At 35.0% G+C, this 12,983-nt stretch overlaps 1 protein-coding gene across 12 annotated transcripts in view; it reads right to left on the bottom strand.

The window, feature by feature from the left end:
* Nucleotides 1-12,697, bottom strand: part of EPB41L3 (erythrocyte membrane protein band 4.1 like 3) — a 139,844-nt gene extending 127,147 nt beyond the window's left edge. For 7 of the 12 annotated variants that reach the window (XM_025165744.2, XM_025165750.2, XM_088130814.1 and 4 more), the window contains exon 1: nucleotides 12,543-12,696. The gene's annotated coding sequence lies outside the window, so the exon portion shown is untranslated. Of the gene's footprint in view, nucleotides 1-12,542 lie in introns of all 12 variants that reach the window. The other 5 variants (XM_025165753.2, XM_088130817.1, XM_025165754.2 and 2 more) reach the window with 2 other exon arrangements.
* Nucleotides 12,698-12,983: the final 286 nt, after the last annotated feature.

Raw genomic sequence — 12,983 nt, 5'->3', positions numbered from 1 at the left:
ATGATGGTAGCAGATCTACCAAAAAAGCCTAATGGGGCAAATCCCCTCCTTATGTCTTCCCTTTGATATTTATTTATTAAGTTTATATCCTGCCATTCATATAGAAACTTAAGTTGGTTTATATACCACTCCTATCAATCAATTTTATCTCAGTCATAGACCAGAATATAACCAATGACATAGCTCTTATGCTACAGTAAGTATAAAAACAAAAATTTATATTACAAGAGTAATAAATTTTTATGCTAACTTGTATCAAATCAATTATTATTTGGTCACAGAGTGGGAAGTTAGACTTAAGATTCACACCTGATTAGGGATGTTACAGTGTATTGTACAGATTGTAAAACAGAATTTAGCTGAAGACAATGAAATAAAATCAGATTGGTCTGATAGGAGCAACTTGAGATAGAAGGAACCCGAACAACCTGGGTGTTTATCAAAAAACTGGGATAATAGTTCCTGGCGAGCATCTGCATAAAGAGGGCAATATAAGATGACGTGTTCCATCATTTCAATTATTCCTCTGCCACATGGGCATAGTCTTTGATTGAAGGGAATATTTCGATATTTGCCTTCAGTGATAGCTGTTGGAAGGGCGTTGAATCTGGCCAGGGATAGGGCCCTTCTAAATTTTGGGATCGTTATACAGGTAAGATATCTAGCTGGTTGGAGAAGGTGTGCTGAATGACCCAAGAAAATGTTCTTAGGTAGAAGTGATAGATCTGATTGTAGCTCTAGATCAATGACCCGTTGTTTAAGATTCTCTAGTGCACATTCGTAGCCCAGCAGGATAATGGCTGCCCCTGAAAAGCCATATAGTTGCAGTTTAGCATGTATTGCCTGGCACCAAGAGGATTGAAAATTATCGGTCATAATCAGGGGAGCTAGGCCATCTGGGAAGAAGGAGAGCTTAAGCCAATAGGAGAAGATGTAAATCCAAGCAGAAGTTTCTATTTTTAGTAGGCCAGCTTCACGGTGTAGCACCATGTTGGAGACACAGCAAGGAACTTGGAAAATAGATCTTAAAAACTTGGATTGGACTCTCTCAAGAGAAAGGAATGACCTATAAGGGCCCAGCTGAGCTCCAAAAAGCTATTTTCTCCTATTTTTCCCCACAACAATAATCATGTGAGTTAGGTCAAGCTGAATGAATGTAACTGGATTACAACTGCAGTAAGGGACCAGAGGAAGACTGGAAATTGTTGGAGAGATGACTGCCCAGTGCACAACAGAACATTTACACACACTCATTTGTCATCTTGTAACAAAACAGATGCAAAAATATCATACTCCACATGTAAACATTTCTCCAAAATTATCTGTAGTTCATTGGTTGCTTGCAGCCCTACATATTGTAATTTCTCCATTTGATTGTTGTGAGCTGCCCAGAGTCATTGAGAGTAAGGTGGCATACAAGTTTAATAAATTATCATCATCATCTGCACCTCTAGCACACCCAAAATTCAGCAGCAAAATTGTCAAATTTTGGCCGTATGATTTCAATTGTTTTTAGAATCTGGGAAGAAGTTAAGAATAGGGACAGAGTAGCTCCCTCTCATAATCTTATCACACCTTACAATGACACTGTAACATCAGTGCATGGCCCCTTTGCCAAATCTCAGCCTCCAGCTCCTCAAATGTTGCCATTCCTGTTCTGAGGCTTATTCAGTTCCATGAAACTGAATAAAATTGATGGACAAAATGCAGGAGAAATGAAAATTTGGGGTGAATAGTAATATTCATAGCAATAGAAATATTTGATCATTGAGTAACACTGATATTTGAAAAAGTGCAAATATTTAGTTGAATATATAGTAGCATTTCAGACTTAACAACAAACAAAACATCATATACACAATATGCACGCCAATCAAAAATGAGTGCAACTAGTTTTATATGTATGATTGTATCACCTTCTTTCTCTTTATTCTTGAAAACTGTAATTCAACTAGTTTAATTCTAGTAAAACACTAGGTGGAGCCAGTCTCTCAAGACTGAATTTAAAACATAAAAATAACTTTCAGAACTCTGCTCTTATCTAATAATTGTTATGAACTAGTATCTGTACCAGTTATTGAATGCTTAGCCACCAGTTGCACCTACCTTAGCCTTCAAATACTATCATAAATGTCAGATAAAAGTAAAATAAAATGCTCCATATGGAAATTCACATTTTGCCCGCACTAACTTTTATAAAAAAGAACAGCAAGTATTTAGCATATGCGGTGTTGAAGTGCCATATGATGAAAATACAAAATTGAAAAAGTTATACAAGTGAGTTAAATAAGACGGATATTTATAGAACTCATGACACACTGAACTACCAAGGCAACAACTCACTCTTTTCCAACCTAGTCTCTGGATACTTAAAAGAAAAAAGAATGCAGTAATAACTCTGCCAGGACAATATTACCTCATTTGGCATCAATCACAGCGTCATATGCCAATTATACAATGGGGAGATTACAAAGGCAGAAGGGGGCACCTTAGATGATCATGGATACATTCCATGTGAATAGTACAACTAGGATATAGCTACCCTCCTTCTTACCAGCTACTCTCTGATGAACCAAATTCTCTCTCCCCACCTCCCACCCCGGGGTGTAGAAATTTGAAACAATATCAGAACTGATGCTATGAAATGTTTTTTTAAAAAAAAAAGTTATATTGAAAATAACGTGTTCATTCATTCACCCGGAGAAAACAGTCTGGATTCCTAAGAATTCTTGGACAGTCACAGCATCTATTTCGGGATAGATAATACAGTCATTTACACAAATGGGTATGTGGCTCAGAGTTGCTATTTGGCTGTTTCGTAATACACTTCACAATGTTCTTTCTGTGACATAAAACAAGAAATAATTATATAATCTTTTACCTCCCAAACAGGGATTTTATTGCTACTGATAAATCCTCTTATCTAAAAATAAATGCACAAAAACATAGGGAAAGCAGAGAAGAGTTTGTAGAATTCTTTCCAATCCCTTTGCCACCAGCGGCCACTGGAGGTATTTGCATTTTCTTCTTTGCAACAAAGTAACATGTTGTGTCCATGTGTTTCTGCTTTCCTCACGGGTTGTCAGTATGTGTTTGTGGGTGTGTATAGGTGTATATGTGCAATGGAAAGCACAGGGCATGCTGAATACACTCCATTCTAGATCATCATGGGATCAGGAGGGAGGGGTGTTTACTATGGAGCAGTCCCCAACATTATGAGCTACTGTCCCACTGCATCTCCTATAGGGGTGCATTGGGGGAATTTTTCAGGATTTTATTTTCCTCCACAGCCCCTGACTGGTTCCAGTTCATTTTCAAACTTGATTTTTCTATTATTGTTTTTTTCTGGACACATCAAATCCAGTCTGTTCAGTTTTTGAAGAATTACCCTACTGACAGAGACTCAACCCCGCAACATTCCGTTGGGTTGGAAGGAAAAATAAAAGATTGTTTCATTCCTAATCTGGAATAACTGAATATAAATAAAAATCAGCCCCAGATACCTCCTGCTCTTCATTCAGATGTTTTTTTTCCCCTAGAATGATGTACTTTATTAACTGCATTTGTCATCCTGAAGGCACATTATGCAATATGTAAAATACAACATCTTCTTCCAATTTTCTGATTTAAATGCATGGTGATCCAATCCAGACTGAGACCACAATGCAGAGGAAAAGGTATCCCAAACTTAAGGACAATCCTTTTGTTTATAAACATTTTATAGCCTGCTTCTATTGCACCATCTGAGAGATTTCTTTTACATGTACCCACAACACAGAAAAAAATGGAATTATCATAAAGAAATAAATTAGGTGGGGGGTTAGGTTACCCTTTCCCAGGTACTCTGGTCCCAATCTAAACAACCCTGGTATGAATGCACAATCGCCTTAATTTTAAATCTTGAAAGGCTGCTATACAATGTAAATTTTACATAGCATGTGGTTATTTAAAAAATAACTTGCATCCCCTCTTTCTGCTTTGGCAAATCCTAGGTGTGACTAATAACATTTAAAACAAAGCAGACCATAAAAAGTTCAAATACAGGTTAAAATGACCCCAATTAATATAAAATGGTGTAATAATTAAAAGCCTAGCAAATGAAACATGTCTTTATAGATTTCCTAAATACTGCAAGTGGGGTCAAAGGCAGCCTGGAGCAATGCAGGGAAAGGTCCTCTCCTTCATCCAAAATCACAAGTTTGGACAGCAGGGACATCTCTGAAAGGGGCTGTCCTGATGATTCTTACAACGAGAGGTGGTCCCTTAGACAGTCAGACTCTATGCCATTTAGGATTTCAAAGGTCAATGCCATCATCTTAAATTGTGCCTGGTAAGCAACTGGCAATCAGTGTAGGTCTTTCAGTGCGGGCATCACACGATCTCTGGACCTTGTACTGGTTAGCAGCCTAGCTGCCACATTTTGCAGCAAGTACAACAGCTGGAACTTTTCAACGGTACCTCCATGTACAGTGCATTGCAGAAGAAGATGGGACATAGCCAAGGAACAGATAAATATTGCCATATCCAACAGGCTTATAAAATTTAGGAAAATCTGGCACATTCTATGAACAATACATGTGGTACTTATGCTGATAGTTGTGCTATTGTTGCAAATCATTTCAGTCTTTGAACTTAGCAGGCACTGACCTCACTGACACTTTTGCATAATTAAAATTAAAATAAACATGAATGCAGAGGTGAACTGAGGAATCTGGCCATATTCCCCCTTAGTCTGCACTCTTCCATACAAATTGTCCTTCCACATAGTCTGTATTTAGCTGACAGGACATCAACTGGATTGAAAATGTAATCTATGTATAGTTATGCAGTTTCTTTTGCATCTCAGACATGGCAGTCCTATATCAGCAGCTTCTTTGATAGCTGTTCTTAACATTCAGGAGTCTGAAAAAATGATTAGCAATTGCATTTTAGCAACAGCAGCAATAACAATAGGTTGGGGGAGAGATACTGGGAAACTGCAGAGGGAAAACAGTCTCCTTGATGGAGAAATCAAAGCAGCTATAAAGAGCACTAGGAGAAAAACAGAACAGCTTTCTCTTTACTAGCAATCCTGTGTGTAAATAGAGCGAGAGATAAAAAAGAGTGCACAAGCTTGAGTTGAAATGGTACAGCCCCAAGAAGTCTCTGTTAGTAATAAATATTTTATATGGTGGAACAAGTCACTAACTTGAAAAATGTCAAAGCTTTGTTGTATCCAATTCAGAACTGACAAAATGAGTTACTAATTCTGTATTATCAGAATTAAAGTCAACCATAATACAAGCAGTCAAGTAACCCAGAGTAAACTACAGCCATAATGGAACCTAAATATGTTTCCAGAAGCAAAAATCTATAGGAAAAGAAGACTTCAAATTTAATTATGCCGGTAAAAGATGTGCAGAAGTGGTTTTGCATTACTCCATTTCCTGGAAGGTGGAAAAAGGGCAAAATAATGATTTGTGGATTAAAGCTATTATAATATAATCTGACAAGAGAGTTTGAGTTGCTATGAAAGTATTTTCAAATTATTTAAAGCTACTAAAAAATATCCAGACCTGCACAACTATGAATATAAATAAGGCTAATAAACAGACTATGGATAAAAATTCTGTATATATTTTGATAGGAAGGCCTTCAGATCAATGCTTGATGACTGCAGATATGGATTTCAAATCTGTTAGCTTCTCAGATTGCTTAGTTTTGGGGGGGGTAAATTTCTAACAAGGAAGTAGATTAGGAAAAGTCTCCTTCAGGTTGTTTTAAAATCCAAATGGCTTTGTGAATGCCTCCATGTGGTTCTCTTGGCAAGAGTATAGAAGTGGTTTGTCAATGCCTTCTTCTTAGATATTCTTCCAACTTTCCAGGCTAACCAACAGCTCTGACATTCGCTGGAGGTCTCCTATCAGAACACTTAGCAGATATGACCCTACTTAGCTTCTGACATAAAATGTGTGGATATTTTGAAACTGGGCTTTAAAAAATCTCTTATTTTCTTCAAACAGAAATTTTGAAAAAAAAAATTAAATACTCTGGCAGAACGTACTAAACATAAATGCATTATTTATAACTAGTTTTGCTCATCCAATACGTTACATTTAAAAGTGTGGTTAATTCATAAATTTAAAAATGTTGTTGGATGAGCAGTTTTGCAACAATACAAGGTTAGCAAAAATTAATTATAATGTACAAAGTTTATTCAAATGTAAAAATACAGATAAGAGTTTTACAAAAAATCTGATATTTAAATAAAGAAGTATAGATGGGATTCTTTCAGCTACTATATGTTTCTCTGTTGTTTTGTGGATCTCAAGAATTGCTAGGGCAAGAAGAAATTCTTTTCAAAATCCTATATTCCTACATTTTTCAGTGGATTGCTAAAAAAAATAAAAATCTGGTCTGTATACCACTTGCCCAGCATAATCCCACACTGCCCTTTCCAAATTTGCCAATTTTCACGTCCTTTCAATCAGAATTCTGCCGAACATCTTCCCAAGCACACTTCATAAGCAAATCCTTCTGTATTTTGTGGTTACCAACATCTGGGCTGACAAAACTGGATGATCAGTAAAGACAGCAAAGAGAGAGAGAGAGAGGGAGAGAAGGAGAGAGAGAGAGAGAGAGAGAGGAGAAGCCTTGTAGGTTTTGCATTATCTTTTGCTATCTTTATGTAAGATGCCAATAGCATTCTCTCAATTATCAGGCAAAGATTTAGTATTTAACTTACGTTAAACAAGTCTCACAGCCGACCTATAAGCAAACCACATCCATATTTTAACATTTCTATAGTTACACCATCTATATCTTCAACATAACCATTTTTCAACATTTTCACAGCTTTTACTACTTTCTTTTCATATTTTTTCTTGGATATGTATAGCTTTTGTTTCAGTTCCACTTTTTGATGTATTATTACCCTTCCCATCCAAATCTCTAGAATAGTTTTTGCAGCATTCCTTCATATCCAAATCACTGAATTACTTTTATTCTTAATTTTATTACCTTTGCTAAAGGCTTTTTTATTCAGCCCTTTTCACCCACATCTAACACTTGGTTTAATTGCTCTCTCTATATACAGTAGAATATATCATTCTACCATGGAACTTTTTTCATATTTCCCCTTAGTAACTCCACATACTTCTGTGGTACTCTTATCATGGTTATTTGCTTGTCTATTTATTTATTTTTACTCTCACCATTCACTGGAAGGTATGCAATTATCATCTACCTATGAATTTCTATTTTTGCACACTCACAATTATATAGATTAATCCAATTTACACTTTTTAACATATTTCATTTATAATTAAATCTATATTTTTACTGCCACGTGTGTATTCATCAACTCCTCTCCATTATATCATACCAGAAAACTTTCACTCAGATCTGTCACAGCCTTTCCTTTTCTCTTAGTTTCACTAATACATAACATATCTATTTTTCCTTGTTTCACCTCCTTCACTCATTTTTATGCTTTACCATATACTCTTTGTACACTGCAAATGAAAATCCTCGTATGCTGTGGCCATCAACAACAGGGCCCATGAAGTTGACCAATGATTTTGATAAACTGAAACTTTTATTTAACATGTTTTAATAAGAAAAATGAAAACAAAGTACACTAGATTTACCAGCTTCAGTGGTAAATTGACCTTCAGACTGCTTTCTCCTTGGAGTTCAATACACTGCTTCTGGAAGCCTCATTTCTTTCTCCACAAGAAGACGACACAGAGAAAGGACTTACTTCTTTAAATTATCTCTTAGATTTCTTATTTTGTTAGCACCTACAATGCTCCACTAACCTTATGAATCAATTGTTTCCTCATTATGCTGACACATAAAGTGTAGGCCACAGCTTGCAGTTTCTTTCCAAATGGAACTATTTAACTACTTCCTTATCATGAACATCTTCCTGTGCAAGTGTAATTTAGAAACCTTTGCCACTGTAATTTTCTTTGCTTCATTTTCTTTAAAGCTAATCTTTTATGTGACAGACTAAATACTCATTCATCAGCACTATTATCCCTCCAACAACTCCAAATGAACAGCTATGGTTTAAACACAAAAAGGACAAGAAAGAACAATTGATCTGCATACATATAAAAAACACAAAATAATTTTTCAGCACAATTTGTTTGCTGCATCTTGTGTTTCAGGCTAACAGGCAAGAAAATACAACTTAAATGTTATTTCAGAGCAAGCAACTTTGAACAGAGTCAACATTTGGGTATTACTTCATCATAAGAAACAAAACAAACGAACAAACCCTCTTCCTCATTTCTGGTTCCTGAACAGTCCTGGGGCTACTGACTCTTTCTTAACCTTGGCCAGTAGCTAGGCACCAGTGACCATAGGACAAGATCAGGAAATGTTGCTAATGTGTACCAGAGAACAGGTGGGATAATGGAAAAAGAGGGAGGAGAGCCATCAAATGAAGTGAAAGGTGGAGGACTTCAAAATCTCACTTAGGAAGGCTAAATCAATTCTCAGATCATTATACTGGGAAAAGATAAGCTGGAAAGAACACTAGGAGATAAAAGTAAACTCTAAAGTTATACTGAATCCATGTATGGGACTTATTTTAGGTAAACTAGATACTTTAAAACAGCAACAACCCAACTGTATTCCATCAGGCTCTGACTAACCTGTCAGGCAGCTGGTTTTAAGTTATAGTTCACGTCATACATTAATTTTAAACCTATCAATAGTAAGGTTCCATTAGTTCCCAAGATCTTGACAGAAACTAAAATAGACCCACACACTCTGTAGAACAGCAGAAAAGTCTGATGAGTAATATTAAAACATGTTTGAACACTTATCATTACTTTTTAGCAATCTTTGACAACTCCATATTTCAGCTAATCTAACCATGTCAAAGTGTTGATTGCTGACCTCACTATTTTCTGTAATTAAAAAAAAAATACTCTTATAGATTTTGCTACAATAGGGAAACTGAAAACCCAAACACAATGTATGACAGATTGAAGTACACATCATAGTTTCTTGTGATGGTTATGGTTAGCCCAGACAGAATCTGTTTTGTCAGTTTCATATGAGAAAGGGGTATAAGTAAAAAAAAAAAGTTGTTTTCATGAATATTTCTCCCATTTTCTACCATCATCACAAACAGTATCAAGCATTAATTGTACCCCAGTAATTTACAAAATACATTTATAAACCTGATCTTTTTCTTCTTTTTTTCTAAAAAAAAAAAAAAAATCCCATTTCAACCTGCTTGCTTGCTTGCTTGCAAACCTTACTAATCAAGATTTTGGAGTACTTTGGCCCAACTAAGATTCTGCCAGAGTGTTACATATTGTGTATGTTCTTATACTATATATGAACTTCAGTGGATACTATAAGGCAGTATAGGGCAAACTCTTTCTCCCACCCAGAAAATATGACATAATATTTGACTGTATCCCTATTCTCGCATTATATATTTATGTTGCTGATACATACAAGTGTCTCACAGCAACTTAAAAGTAAACAACACAATCAATGATAACACCATAACATAATGTTCCAAAAGTATAATAACTGATAACTTTTTCTGTAGTGTACCTCTACCCAGGTACTAGCCAAACCAAACCTGATTAATCAGCATACTACAAAACCAGAAAATCCCAAATCCTTCTTTGTCCCAAATCCAGAGGAACAATAGCATTTTCAAAAAGTTTTGACAGGAGTTAACTATATATCCAAGAAGTGAGTGACTTTCAGTGTATATAAACACATAGCATCTTAGATAACAAATCCAAGCCTGAATCATTCATTTTTATAATAAGACTAAAGGCAGTGAGCTATCTGTGACCAGAAGATCTCCACCTGTTTCTATTTTTTAATTGCATATTTATTATTATAACAACATTTATGTGACACATGACATCCTCCTATTTTGATTCCATTTATAACCTATCAGCTTTTTTAATCTAGGAAATGAACAGCTATACCTCTCACTGACTTCTCGTATGCTTCTGATCTCTCAGACAAGAATCGTTGGATGACCAAATTCCTTTAGATATTTAACCTAAAAGGTGGTAAGAAATTGATGTAACCCAGCTCCTAGTACCAAACAAATGAGAAACAAATCCTTCTTGCAGTCAGTCCCTAATTCTAATTGATGCTCTGGAGAGGCTGTTTAGCTTGATCAGCTTCCACTCATACAGAAGAAATTTTCCTCTATCATTGACTGGACATGCTGCTGTGAACTTAATTGTTAGGTATCTGCGCTCAGCTGCCAGCTAATCACTGGACCTGATTATCTAACAATCCAGGTAACCCTTGTATGAGAGTAAGTTGTTAGTAGTTGCAAAAACTAGTAAATCTTTACAGTTTATTTTCTTTTGTATATTCTAGGCTGTTTTTCCTTTTTCCCTCTTTCTATTTAGTGATCACTTGTGTTTATTCTACAAACATAACTGATAAGCCTGACTTTTTTTAAAAAATAAGAGTACCGTAATGGGACAATGTTATTGATTCCTATTTTGATTTTTGAAATTATAATATATTCCCATCCTATAGCACTGATGGAGTAAATCAGTAAAAATTTATTCCTCAGTAACAATTTACTTGAATATTGTAAGGGCTTTTGTGACTCAGTAGATGAAGAAGAAGAAAAAGATTAAACCAGAAACCAATTTCTTAATCTACCAAGCTTTTTTTTATATACTTCAGAATTTTAAAAGAGACAAAGCACACAACACAGGCGAAGCTATAGAGATGGCACAAGTCACTTGTTTTTTGTCAGCATGCAAAGCTATTTCAGGTGGACCTGTATCATATAGGATTTGGATCAGAAAACTCAAATAAATTAGGACTTCCAGGTGGTCTGAAAAGATATTGTAGTAAGTCCCATTTCTGTTGCATAACTGCTCTTATCATATTTCCACTGGATGCATTTGCTTATTATAGTTAACCTTTTTCAATTTTACTAATGAACTTCACTGTTATCAGACATAAAACATACTCCTGCTGCCTAGCTTGTCATCCAAGCCTCGGATTTCTTTAATCTGGTTTTACTATTGTTCTACTACTTGATATATTACATGCATGTTATTTCATGGAGATAAAAATTATCATTATTTATATTTTCAAGATTACCTTTCTAATTAAAGATTAAGTTTTAAAGCCAGTTGCAGTATAACATGAAATCTCCCTTTCCCTCTCCTTCCATCCCCGCCCCCCAAAATAAATATTGCTTGGATGAAGTCACATGAAATCACATGCAGGACGTATCTTCCTGAGTTCAGGAGTCATTATTCTCCCCAACTGATCAAGTTTTGTTTTGTTTTTTAACTTCAAAAGGAAAATCTGAAGCAGAGCTCACTGATACTCAGATGTGAAATTAGCTAGTATCTGTTATCCAGCAAAGTCACTTAGAAGCTAACTACATATCACAAAATAGCAAAAAACCTAAGAGTGGGTCAGAGAGAATATTAGTTTCCAGCATCGTACTGTTGTAATCACTGATAATATTCCCGCTTATTCAATAGGCTTGGATCTCATCCTAAAGAAGTTTGGAATCATATCTCAATCGCCATGAAAGGTGAGCACCGGTTATCTTCAAATCCACAATGTCCTATTCTTACCTATACGTTAAATAGCATTTAAAAGAGGAGCTAGATCAGGAAAGAGTATACCTCTGTACAGAAACTACATTGTGTATATTTGTACTTGATAATGTTTAACCATCACATAGAAAAGTATATAAGAACATCCTATAGCAATATCTTGTTGAACACCTCACAGAACAGGAACATTTTTTGTTATATTTATGGTATTGAAAAAAATGCCAATAGCATTTCAAATTACATGCTAAAAGTAAAATCTAGTAAACCATATTAAAACAAGTGCTTACAGTTACACATAAGAACCATCTGCTGTTCACACAGTAAGTACTTTGGTCCCAAATAATCCATTTAGAGTTAAGCATAAATATCACTGGATTCCATGTGTTACTGGGACAAACTACCTCTAATCAAAAATATTTTTCAAGATTCATATAAAATGTTCTAGGAAGCAAATAAAGAAAACTGAAATCTTGTCATTGGATATGGTTATGTAATTGGAATACATTTGGAAGTGGATTCCAAAATTTATATGCTAGTCATGGTGAGAAACACTGCCAATAAGAGGCTTTGAAATATTTTGTGACTACAGAATATTGCCAAGTTAATGTCTCTGATCATATTTTAAAAAATATTAATATGACATTAATTGCATAAGTACATGTTCAAATCCATTGAATATCAGCATACACAATAATCAAAATGCACAATATTCAAAACAACAATACAGTATATAGCTACTTTCCATCTCAGATGCACATTCAGTTATTCTGCAAAATACATATCCAATGTGTAGCCTCATTATCTAAGTTCTCCATAAATGAATGAATACTGTACAGGCCAATGCAAAATCTGGTGATACACCTAACACAGTAATAAAAAAAATATTTTTTATTATTTGGTACACATTTCTTGTATCAACTGTCCTCTTAACTTCATGTAATATTCTTATTCCACAATACTTTCAGAACTTACCACAATTTTTTCCATATGACGACCATCATCAGATCATTGTAACATGTCCACATTGCAGAAGCAGGCAAGTCATAAAAGCATATGTAAAAAGAAGGAAAACAAAATTAATAAATGAATACCAATTGTTTTATGCTTACTAACTTAAATATTAATAGTGATGTGTTGATATCACTTAATAGCTGGTCCTTCATAATTTTTTGGGGGGGGTTAAATTTCTAACTTTCATTGAGTTGATAAAGAAAACCCAAATACTGATTAGAAAAGCAATTTAAAAAAAACATCACAGGACTGTGATTCAGATGAATAAACTGAATCTACAAAGAGAAAATAAGACAAAACTATTAACTGGTCAAAGTTCAAGCCATACAAAGATACCAAAGAAGAAAGGGGGGAAACTCTTAATGATAACATGATGTTGTGAATAATCTGACCTGAGAGTCA

This window comes from Python bivittatus, unplaced genomic scaffold (assembly GCF_059951505.1).
Source record: "Python bivittatus isolate LINGU-HERP-01145 unplaced genomic scaffold, Pbiv_v1 ctg000840_np1212, whole genome shotgun sequence".
Classification (NCBI taxonomy): domain Eukaryota; kingdom Metazoa; phylum Chordata; class Lepidosauria; order Squamata; family Pythonidae; genus Python; species Python bivittatus.
The sequence above is the reverse complement of the archived record's forward strand: the minus strand, read 5'-3'. Positions and strand labels throughout refer to the sequence as shown.